Consider the following 12,785-nt stretch of genomic DNA (forward strand, 5'->3'; position numbering starts at 1 on the left):
CTGATATTCTATTGTTATCGCCACTCTGCTCTCTCCTTTTCATTTTATTCTATCTTAAGATCTCAATGGTTGGTAGGTTGGTTGGTCAATTTATTCATTCATTCATTCATTTATGCACACATGCACCAGAGGCATTACAGACGTTTCTCAAGGATTTCCCTTTCATCAAAATTAATCCTCATTTCAAGTGGAGCTAGAATGACTGGGGGACTCAGGGGATCAGCCCAAGGGGAAATTGAGTTGAGTATTTGAGTTGGAGATTAACGGGATATATTTACGTGTTTTGCAGTCAGTTTCAGTTCTGCTACATTGTTGCTAGCCATCCTGGTGTATGACTAGCTTCCAGGTATGCTGCCAGCAGCAGTTGTGCCAACCTACTTATCATTGTTATCCAAAGGGGTAGGTTCACACTCCTACCAAAATATGAATGTGTCCTTTAGCAACTGGCACTGAGGCCATGTTGGCAGTGAGAGAGAAGTGACCTTTAAAACCACAGATCAAGAAGCTGGCCTGTGGAATTTCTTCCCATCATCAGATGGGTTAAATTGTAAGTGTAATTATAAATATAATTGTTTCTTCTGAACACCTAGGAATAAATGAAGTGTGGTTTTGTTAGAAGTATAGAAGTATACTTGATAAAGCATTATAAATATATCATTTTTTATGATTTTTTATGATCTGTTGGAATCACACAAAATAGAATTTATTAATTTCTGTATTTTAGTGCATAATTCTGTAGTGAGACTACAAAGAGTAGCATGTTTGTGTGAGAAGATGGGTGTTTAATGTAGCCATTGCAATGTATTAGATTGTATTTTAGCGTATATGATATATCTTGTTTTATTGAAGTCTGGTGGATCTGGATAAAATGGTATGCAAGACTGCCACCCACACAGTCAACTAACCTGAAGATAAACTATTTCCAGTGACCAAAATCCCACTTATACTTATTAATGAGTCAATGTAATAAAAGAGTAATTTGATCACATAGTTCTGTAGATCAGTACACATAGTGGTAATTTCAAAATGTATTCAAAATGTCTTGTGCATACTTAAATTTCAGGTTAAATTTGTATATATATTTTCAAAATTATGGACAATACAAAATCCATATGTAAGAGAAAGCCAAAATTTCACCCCCAAAAATAAAATATTGTGGCATAAAATGTCAAAAATGTCTGTTATTTTTGACAATGGGTGCTAATTATCCATGACAAGTTTTGAAGCTGAGAGAAATTTTCTCAACTATCAATTATTTTTTAAAAGTCATCAATATTATTAGAGAAAGATTAATTTATCTTTGTATCCTTTCTATAGAAAATTATATCAAGAATTGTTAGATGAGAAGGCAATCAAAGGATATGAAGCTAAAACAGGTAGGAAAAAATATTACAGGGATATATTAGATACTTAATTGTAAAACTACTATGGTATGTTATGTATAATATCTTTTATACCTCTGATTAATTTCACATTCTAAATTTTCACTTTCCTACCTAATTTTGTATTTTTAAATTATTTTAAAATTTTCTCTTTTGCAAAAACCTCAAATATACAGAAAGTTGCAAGTACAGCACAAAATACTTATTTTTCTTGAATTATTTGAGTTGCTAACATTATACTATATTATTCTCAAAAATGTTAGTGTATATTTACTACATAAGAAGACATTCTCCTATATAGTCACTGTGCAGTGATAAAACTCAAGAAATTAACATCCATGCATTGTTACCATTGAATCTTCAAACTTCATTCAATTTTCCCTGTAATGACCTTTACAGCAAAAAGATACAGTTCAGGATCACATGTTTCATTTATTTGTCATGTGTCCTTCAATCTCCTTCAGTCTGGATCAGTTTTTTTTTTTTTTTAATTTATTTTAAGAAACTTTTACTTTCAGGATCTTCACACTTTTGAAGATTATAGGCCATTCATTTTGTGGAATGCCCCTTCATTTGATTTGTCCAATTTTTTGGTAATTAGATTCTGGTTGAGAGTTCTTGGCAGCAATGTCACAGTAGTGAGTTTATTCTCATTGGATCCTGTCATGTGGACACAACTGTGCTTTGTCTCATTAGTGATGATATTAACGTTGATCACTTAAGTTGGTGTTTGCCAGGCTCTTTCACTGGAAAATTAATCTTTTCTCTTTGTTTTTCCAGGAAGTAATTTAAGACCCATTCCTAATCAGTATTTCAATTTATTAATTTGTTTATTTATGCCTATATGGACTCATGATTTCCTATTTTATACAATTGGCTATATTCATTTATTATCATTATTCATTTTGATGCTTAAATTGTCCAATTTTGGCCAGTGGGAGCCTCTTCTCACTGACCTCCTTGTACCTTTTCTGAGTGTTCATTTTTCTTTGAGCATTTGTTTAGTTTCTTGTGCAATAAGATATTCCAGGCTCATTTTTTATTTTTCCTTGACTCAGCCCTGGACCAACCACTTCTTTAAGGAACCCTGATTCCCTATAGGGGAGAGAGGTTCTTAGAGACCAAGATTGTACACTAGGTGTGCTCATTCCTTTTGGGAATATACTCCCCTCTCCTTGTGCATGGTCATTTACCTTGCTCAGCTCTGCTAATGATTTTAGACTAAATTATTCAGGAAAGGCAGGTAAGAGGATAAGAAGCAGAAGAGGAGGAGCTGTTAGTCTGAATTCTTTTTCTTAAAGAGGTTCTCTAAAATTATATAATCTTCAGCACTCCCCCAATCCACCCCTACTAAAATACTATATAAATTATTATGTTTACTATTTCTTGTCTGTTTCTCCTCACTAGCATGTAACATCCAAGAGAGCAAGGATTATTGTCTCTTTTTGTCCACTGATTTATTTCAAACTCTTAGAAAATTTCCTCATACATAATATTTAAAAATTATTAATTGAATAAACGAATAAATGGACTCATTTGAATTTTATTTCTTCAAAATCTGTCTTCTAAGTCTAATTTTCTTTTGATCATGAGTTCTCTCTTTGTATTTAAGCTACATGTTTGGAGATATTACTTATACTTAGTAATCCAGGTCATTACTTCTGTAAGAATTAGTGGCATATTTAAATGTAAAGTATATTTAGTTGGGAAGTCATGATTTCACTCCAGAATTTGTGTGTTGCACTATAAATTAAAGCAATGCTGTTATCATTTTTTTGATGTTGTTTTTTAAATTGCCGTGTAACTCAAGGACCACTGCTATTCCCCAAAGCGGCACATTAGTCCACAAAAAGTGCCTTTTCATAGCTTAGGGAAAAAGACATTCCCTCCAGGTGGCTCAGTTTCATGGTTACATGACTTACCCAGCCGACAGGGTTTTTTCTGTTAATAAAAAATGTGCACCTTCCTCTGCGAGTGTGTGGCCCTTAAGAGGGTGCATGGCTTAGCAAACACATTAGGACTGGATCTCAGGTCCTGTGTGCTCTACTGGCTAGGTGTCTCATGTAGTGAACAACTTGAATAACTTACAGAGCGGCCCCGTGCATCAATTTCAGCAACTCTAATGTACCAAGAATGGGCTTGGTTTCTTCTAACCTATTTTCCTATTTATAGCTGCTGTGCCTCCTTAGGTGGGTTGTTATTTTTCTCTGGCTGCTCTTTGGGAAGCGGGTCTAATTGGCTATGTTCCCCAAGTGGCTTAGTTCTGAGAATGTTGAAAGGCACAGCAGTGTCCACGTTTGTGGGCTGGAAGTGCAGGTGTAAGCAGAATGCCAGTTCTGGTGAGATCCACCAGGAAGTATTCTCTCTGCTTCTAGATTTTCTTGCACTCTTTCAGCTCTGGGCACTGTGTGTTCATCCCATCACACAGGGTCCAGGGATGTGTGTTGATGTTGACTTTCTCCACTAGTTACCAGTCCATCTCTCAGAATCAAGCTCTTTTAATGATTTACTAGATTCTGATCCTTACCTTGGTGTTTTCTGCTGCTGTTCTCCTGGGTGTTTCCCAACCTACAGGAGAGAAAGCCCTGTATAAGTTCTCTCTGTTGAGGCTCCTATAGTGCCCAAATTGTCACTGCCGTCCAGCAGTCCTTCTGCCCCAGTAGGCATTTAGCTAAAGAATAGTATACATATTGGAAATGAGGGTGGAGGATTAGAGTATTAGGGCAGGCAAATGCTAGAAAACAATCCCAAATGCCAGATCTTAGAAGGGTAGCACAATAAGTGTATTTCTCACTCATATGAAAGTTCATTGTGGTCAACAGGGGCTGTGGGAAGCTTTGTGCTATGCAACCATTTAGAGATCCTTCCTTCTTGTGACAACCAGAAAACGTGGAAGAGACAAAGAGTAGATGATTGTAAGAGATTTTTAGGCTGATCTGGAAGTCACATGCATGATATTGACCTATACTCCATTGGCCAGAACTTACCCATATGTCTTCAAACTGACTCCACATTAGCTGGGGAATGTAGCCTTCCTGTCAACCCAGTAATAAAATTAACCATATTTAGTGAATGCATAGCATTCTGTCTGCCAAAGGTAATAAGTCACATTCAGCATACCATCTTCTTGGAATTATCTCCTCCTTTTTTCTTTTTTTCTCATGAATGGTTTTAATAATGGAATAGAAAATAATTGGAAGTGTATTAAATATATGATGCATAGATTGGAGAATATTGCAGCAGTGGATATGTGAAATGATGAAGCCTGAACTAGAGAAGTGATGGTATGAATAAAGTTGAGGGGAAGACGAGGTAAGTTATTACACAGGTTCAGAGAGGAGTTGGAAGCTTATTGGACCCAGGCACCAAGTAAGAGACAGAAGTGCCATTTATGCCTGTAAAGTTTACTGGTGGGTGGAATGATGGTACCATAAACTGAAATGAAGAACACTAAAGGAGGAGAAGACTTCACGTGGAAAGTAATGAGTTCCATTTGGATATTCAGTTCTCCTTTGGTATCCTTAGGGGATTGATTTCACAACCCCTGTGGATATTAAAATCCAGCAGATACTCAAGTCGCTTATATAAAATGGCATAGTATTTGCATATAACCTACACACATCCTACTGTATACTTGTAAATCATCTCTAGGTTACTTATAATACCTAATATTATGTAAATAGTTGTTATTCTATATTGTTTATGGAATAATGACAAGAAAAAAAGTCTGCACATGTTCGATACAGACACAACCATTGAAGGCCTTCCCATCTGCAGCTGGTTGAGTCTGCAGATGCAAACCCATGAATAGAGAGGGCCGACTGTAGTAGACTTGAATTTCCAGAAGGAGTACAGAAGGTGGTGTCCAGCAGGTACATAGAAATGTGGTACTGGAATTTAGAAGAAGGGTCAGGGCCGGAGATTTAATTGGTTGTTTGCATAAGCATGAGACCTTAATTCGTGCAATAAAAGCATACCAATGGAAGGCTGAAAGTAATTTTATAAAGGGATCCGTGGAAAAGGCAAAGAAGGAGAATTAGTGAGAAAAGACAGAATTTCCTTCTTTCTGGGGAATAAAAGGGATTTCTACAGCCCACGGCCATGGAGAAAGAGGTAAAGAAATGTGAGATGTTAATTCTCTTGGGGTGCGAGTGATTTGCTCAAGATTAGGAAAAATAAATAAATCTTCAATCTTGATTGGTTTAGTGTTTTTACTTCTTTTCTGCTGAAAGGGTCTTTGCTATCTTATTTTCTTTGATGGTTTTATAAGATTTTCAGAAAAATTTGTATTACACAGTTGGGTGAAGGATCTTTATTTTATTATGAAATTATTTTCAACCTATACCCTAAAAAAGAGCACTGGATTCATCAGATCCAATGATCTGTTCTTGGTTTCACATACCTAATTCTCTTATACTTGGTGAATGGCAATGCATGGAGAGTAGGCTGTTCAAGAAAAAGTCCCTGCAAAGAGGGAAGATGAAAGGTAATTGATCATCTAGAAATATTACATTATGAGCTACAGTTAAGCACAAGATAAATTATAATATACTATCATTGCAAAATTAGTATAGCAGTTAGACATTATTAGGATTATAATATACACTCATTCAAGAAGACATCCTCAAAAATTTGTTTTGTTCCGAGCATTTTTCTAGAACCTGGAGATAGGTGGGTAGATAAAACACAGACTCTAGTACATGCAAGGAGCTCTAATCCAGCAAGGGAATCAGTCCATATGTGAATAATTATTGCAGAATAATAAATGATTGTAGAAATGTGTCAGAATGCTGGAGGACTTAGGACTAATTCATCCTCTCAACATATTGGGGTTATTTAGTTTGGAGGAAAAATATACAGGTGCCCCTGGGTTTTATCTCGTCATTACTGCTATTGAGCAGCAGGAAAGGTTTTTTTCTATGATACCATCAGCAGTTTAATGTTTACTGTTTATATACAAAGATCAGACTGCACTGGAGGGTGACATATAAGGATGTGGTTAAGGATTTTGACCAATATATAAGGATAGTGAGTCAGTCAAGAGGAAGGAACACAAATCATAGCAAGCTTTGGAAAGTTTTGCAATCATCCAAAGCATATTCAGCATGAAAGCCTTAGACTAGCATTTCTTCCACCCATGCACACATGAAAAACCTGTCTCAATCACAGTATTTTTAATGCAAAATACTATATTTTAACATGGTTTTGCTTATTGAGAATATTTTGGAAGATGTTCCTATTTTAAAGGATTTTTTTTATTTATTTAAAGATATTTAAAGAAATAGCTTCTCCAGTTTCCTATGATTCTTGGGGATAAAATATATTCTGGAAATAGATTCTTTCTAATTTTGGGTTCCCTAAGTGGGGATAACAAAAGGAAATCGCCAATCTTTGTCACAGCAGTTTTTCAAATGATAGCATCTTTCTATCCTACCAGTTTGTAGAATTACCTCCATGAAAGAAAAGGTCGATGCCCGACATTTTCCTGCAATCTGGACCAAGTGTCTAAGATGAATTGGCATAGGAGGGCTTGGAAATAGGGGACGAATAGCAAGTTCTTGGCTGTATTCATGCATGTTTGTTTTCATATCATGTAACATGTAGGGAAAAATACAAATACCTTCTTTTATAAAATCAATTTTAACTTAATTCCAAAGTAATACATATTTAGGGCCCAGTGTTCAGCTTTATCAAGATATAAAAATTCCTTTTAATTAATTCATTCATTCAAGAAGTGTTAAATTTTCTCACTGTTCTTTGAACTAGAAATACCATAAAGACTCAGATAGACATTCTCTGACCATGGAGTTTAAAGTTAGCAGGTAACATAAACAATTAAAAAGGAAATTGAAATAAATGTAATAAGTGCCTTGATGAAGGATGCCCAGGTGCCATGAGAGCACATAGCAGGAGCACAAATCTGATCTGTGATGTGTGCATGTTTGTGTGTGTGCGTGTGCACATGCAGATGCACATCAGGACTTTTCCCAGGAGGACTGATGTTTATACTGGTATCTTAAAAATGAATATGAAATAGAATAAATAGAATATAGGATTGATCACCCATGGTGTGAGCAGGAGAATAAAACCAAAAAAGAATAATGGCCTTGAAACCAATCATTTCTTGTGCGTTCTCAGGTAAGTAATTGAACTTTCAGATTATTCATCATTTGAGTATCTTTTAGCCTGAAATTCAATGACTTTATCGAATTAATCTTGAGTGGTTAAATTTTTTCTTTCTGCTTTGCAAATTTTATGACTCCTGATTAACCAGACACTTTACAGCTATGACTTATCCATTTTAATTCTGAAGACTGTCCAACATTAAGAAAATATCTCAATCCAGGGGCAAGTTGAGAATTTTCATTGAGCAGAAAGCTAGAAATTCAATTAAATGAGAGTTTTGACTTCCAAAAGATGTGTTGGCTGAAAAAATATAGTCCTGCAGTTCAGATTTCTTGAGTGCAGTGGAATAGAGGGCATGAATTCTAGGATGATAGAGGAAATGCAGTTTCTTTCATGGTCTGACGTGGAGAAGAGTTTAGTAGGAGAGCAAGTAATGGTGATATTGTCATGAATTCTGATCACTGAAGTAAACCAACTAGCAGGGGATTTATTTCTGTCATGTTATGAGAAGCATATCTAGGGAGAGATGAGGAAAAATATTAGAATTTATGTTGTCCTTCAATATTGGTTCCACAAATATTTACTGAGTATTTTCTGTTTGACAGATACCATGCTAGGCACTTAAGGAGTTCAGAGTCTAATGGGACTGGCAGATATGAAGAGCCAATTATTTCATCAATAATAGCAATAACTAATGCTAAGCAGTGCTTACTCGGTGCGAGATCTTGTCCTAAGTGCTTCACGTGGCTTCTCTGATTAAGTTCTCACAACAGTACTGGAGACAAGGACTATTATTAACTTAATTTTATATAAAAGTAAACTGAGGCTACAAAGTGAGATCAGTATTCTATCTCAGGTCACTCAAGCAGTGCAGTAATTGCCGTCAGAGAAGTAAATGCAAAGCTTGTTTTTTCTTGTGAATATTTAAAATAAATATTTTATTTGTGAATATCTTTAGATATACGAAGATAGTACATAGTTCCCACATACCCCTCACCCAGTTTTAGGTGTAAGAGTTCCTTGATATTACCATCTTATATTTCTGTGATACATTTGTCGAAACTAGGAGATGCACATTGCTATTAACTAAACTCGAGACTTTATTCAGATTTTACCAGTTTCCCCCTTGTTTCTATTCAGGATCCAATCCAGGAAATCATTTTATTTCAGGCTATGTTTTAAGTCCAAAGACAGAGCATAAAGAGGGTCATCAAGTTAGCTTGAGAATGGCAGCCTGGATGATGTGAGGAAGGGATAGAGGAAGACTTCCAAAGAGGAGGTGGTGCTTGAACTTGGCCTTGAAAGTTCAGGTAGAATTATCTAAGCAAAAAGCAAGGGAAGAGCATTAAAAACAAACACAAAAACATGTAAAAATACGGTATAATTGGGTGAATTGTGAGTAGTTTAAAATGATTGCAGTAAATGATGTATTTAGAAAACTGACAAGAGGTGAGACTAGGGAGTTAGGCCAGAGTGGAAAGTCAGAGGCCTCGATACCATGTTTAAGAATTATCACTTTATATTACAGGCTTTCAAAGCCATGGAAAGGTGGGAGCAGAGGAAGAACTGTCAGGTTATCATGTTTGAAAGCTAAGTCTTGTAGTACTACAGAAGTATAAAAGTTGGATTGTCCAAGAGAGATTATTTAGGATCTATTGTCATAGTCTGGGTGGGAAATAAGGAAAATGATAAAGGACTAAACAAAGTCTATGCCCATAGATATGGAGAAGAAGAGTCATAATTGAAAGACATGAATGGGTTTAAGTTAACATCACTTGAGAGAGGTTAGGCTTCAAGGTTGCTCTTTGGTTTATTACATGAATGGTTGTACTATTCATTGCGATGGGAAATAAAGACAGGCAGATAGAAATGGGAAGAAAATTGAGTTCAGTTTTTGACATCTCTTTTCTAAAGGCTCTTTGGTACCACCAGTAGAAGAAGACCAAAGGCAAGTGAAAATAAGGTTATGGGGATCATATCTGAGATGATGATACATACTGAGAATTCTTTGCATCATATTCATGGTATTAAACCCAGGCTCAGTGAGAATGTATAGGATGACAGTAACTCAGAATCTAGGATTAAATGGGAAAACAACTAAGAATGAGCTCGTGGAAAGGGAGGAGGAAAGCTGTAGTAAATGCTGACAGAGAAGAGAATCTCAAAGGGGAAATGTGGTCAGCTTTGCCCAATGCTTCACAGTTGTTGAAAAAATAAGGAATGAAAGTTCAACACTTCTGGCTTTAGCTCCAACACGTAAAGATCTTGGCAGTCGTCAGTCCTGTCTTTACAACAAGAAAAAGGATGAACAAACTGAAAATCAACGACTTTTCTTGGACCCATTAGAGGACTGAGGTTATAGGGCAAATCGTCACTCCCAAATCTGGAGAGTTAAGTGAATACCAAAAGTGAAAGCTGGCATCTGTTACCTGGAGCAGGACACACTAGGGCCCTAAACTGGTAGGGAGATGTAAATGGTAACTTTGACGAATTGTGGAGGAATGTGGGCTGCCTGGGAGAAAGAAACTCCAGAGAACCCCCATTTTTATGTGTTTTACCTCCAGAAACATCACCGGGTCCTCAAGGTAAAGACAAGGAAGATCTCTTCATGGCTCTGGGAAGGGGAGGGGAAAATTAACCATTGTGAAATAAGCCCAGAGCATTCTTTATGACAAAGGCCTACTCAGGGGGAAATACTTTACCAGAGCCTTTTCCCACCCAAGTGAGGGGCCTTTCCCAGACTCCAGCCCTCTCTAGACCTTTTGTCTCACATAAGGGTAAAAAAGCTATAAACATGTGTGAAGGTAACAGTGCAGAGACACAAGCCCACCGCAAGAATGATATTTAATCATAAGATTATAGAAAGTTTCCCCTCCTCACAACAAATTGCAATAAATAACAGGGGATCATAGCTAAAAGAGCTGAAAGAAATTGACCCTGTCTGAAGAGCAGTACAAAGAGGAGCCCCATTGTCAAAAGGGAGACAAAATAAGGACATTAGAGGCACTTGAAGCCTGTGGTACCTACAGGTACAGCAAATGTTAAACAAAACACAGCTCCTAGCCATATAACATAAAACCTTAAATGACAATGTCCATGTTCAGATTTCAACACAAATTGCAAGGTGACCTAGAAGGCAGTACACAAAACCAAACAAAGAAGTAACCAAACCCCCCTAGTATGAAGAGAGAAAACAAGATCAGAACCAGATTAAGACACAGATTTTAGAATTATCAGACAGGGATTTGAAATAACTATGATTCATATGTTAAGGACTCTAATAGAAAAAGTAGACAACATGCAAGGATAGATGGGTAATACAAGCAAAGAGATGAAAACACTAAGAAAGAATCAAAATAAGTGTTAAAAGTCAAAAACACCATAACAGAAATGAAGAATGCCTTTGAGGGACTCATCAGTAGATGAGACATGATAAGGCAAAAATCAGTGTGCTTGAAGATACGTCCTTAGAAACTTCGCCAAATGAAATTCAAACAGAAAAAAAAGGACAACAAAAAAACCAGAACAGAATATCCAAAAACTAGGGCAATTTCAAAAGTTGTAACATGTGCATAATTGAAATACTAGAATGAGAAGAAAGAGAGAAAGGAGCAGAATAAATATTTACTATAATAATAGCTGCAAAATTTCCAAAATTACTGACAGACATGAAACCATAGACCCAGGAAGCCCAGAAAACACTCACAGGATAAATATGAAAAATTCTACACATAGGTACATTGTCTTCAAACCACAAAGAAACTAACACAAAGAGAAAATCTTGAAAAACTCCCAGAGATGGGCGAGAAACACTTTGTAAATAATGGCACAAGGATAGGAATTACAGTGTTCTCATCAGAAATCATGCAAGCAAGAAAGGAGTGGAGTGAATTATTTAAATAGTGGAAAGGAAAAAACATACTATGAACCTACAATTCTACATCTAGAGAAATTATCCTTCAAAATGAAGGAGAGATAAAGACTTCCTCAGACAAACAGTAACTGAGGGATTTCATTGTAGCAGATCTTCCCTGCGAGAAATGGTAAAAGAAATTCTTCAGGGAGAGGGAAAATAAATGATATGATCAGAAACTTTTATTTCATAAAGAAAGGAAGAATGTTGGAGAAAGAATAAATGAAGGTAAAATAAATATTTTATTTTTCTTATTCTTAGTTGATCTAATAACTGTTAAAAGTAATAAGAATAACAATGCATTGGATGATTATAGCATATGGGTAAGTACAATGAATGACACCAATGTCATAAGGGACAGGAGTAAGTATCCTATAAGAGAATGTTCCCCATTCCTACTTCTGTCCCTTATTCCTTTGTGACGGAGGTGATTAGGCCATGATTAGACCCCTCATGAATGGGATTAGTGTCCTTATAAAAGACCCCAGAAAGCTCCCTTGCCCCTTCTGCCATGTGAGGGCACAGTGAGAAGACAGCCTAGGAGGAAGCGGGCTCTCACCAGACATTGAGTCTGATAGCAACTTGATCTTGGACTTCCAGTCTCCAGAACTGTGAGAAATAGATTTCTGTTGTTTATAAGCCACCTAGTCTATGGTATTTTGTTATACGAGTCCCAACAGACTAAGACGAACAATACCTAGCAGTCCATATTATTATCCCAAATATATAGATGAGGAATCTGCAGGTCAGAGAGCCTTGATAACTTGCTGAAAACCACACAGCCAGTTGACAGTGTCAAATCTTAACCTCAGGGCTGTTCAGTTTAGGTTTTGTATTCTTTCCTCTGTGTGGCCTGGCCTCCCAAGCCATCACTGTTGGGCTGAGCTCATGGCTCATACTAGATGGACTCAATTTTCAGCAATTGTGCTGTTTTTGACATATTATACATAAAAAATGCTTAAAGATGAATATTACATATGAAAGTGAACATTCTAATTGTATGTCCTTTTGAAGTTTTCATTTGTACATTTTGGTGAGAAACTTGAACATACCTTCATGCCTTCTCCAAGCTCAAACAACTGACTGATTCAGTCAGATCACTCCTAGTAAACCAGCAAATGAACAATTAGTGAAAACAATTACTCCATTGAAATGTCCTCTCTTTGTTTTGGTCAATACTATGACTATGTATTTTGGATATAAAAATATCCCTTTCCTCTCACCTTCCCGGGTTCCAGCTCCTCCCTAATTCGCCCATCCAGTTCAGATTCTTCCCCGACATGCTCACCCTTGTCGTGACTTGTTCACCGTCTGTCTGCACCATTCCCTGCCCCAGGGAAGCCCACGTCTCCCAGTGGAATGCT

The 12,785-nt window shown here is 36.6% G+C and overlaps 1 long non-coding RNA gene across 8 annotated transcripts in view; it reads left to right on the forward strand.

The window, feature by feature from the left end:
* The window catches only part of LOC147912256 (uncharacterized), a 71,024-nt gene that overhangs the window by 5,233 nt on the left and 53,006 nt on the right, over positions 1–12,785 (forward strand). For 4 of the 8 annotated variants that reach the window (XR_015550132.1, XR_015550129.1, XR_015550131.1 and 1 more), the window contains exon 3: positions 1,318–1,376. The exons of the other annotated variants lie outside the window; for them this stretch is intronic. This is a non-coding gene — a long non-coding RNA (uncharacterized LOC147912256). The remainder of the gene's footprint in view (positions 1–1,317; positions 1,377–12,785) is intronic. 8 annotated transcript variants of the gene reach the window in all.

The sequence above is a fragment of the Ceratotherium simum genome, chromosome 38 (genome assembly GCF_057802395.1).
Source record: "Ceratotherium simum simum isolate JZ-2026a chromosome 38, ASM5780239v1, whole genome shotgun sequence".
Taxonomy (NCBI): Eukaryota; Metazoa; Chordata; class Mammalia; order Perissodactyla; family Rhinocerotidae; genus Ceratotherium; species Ceratotherium simum.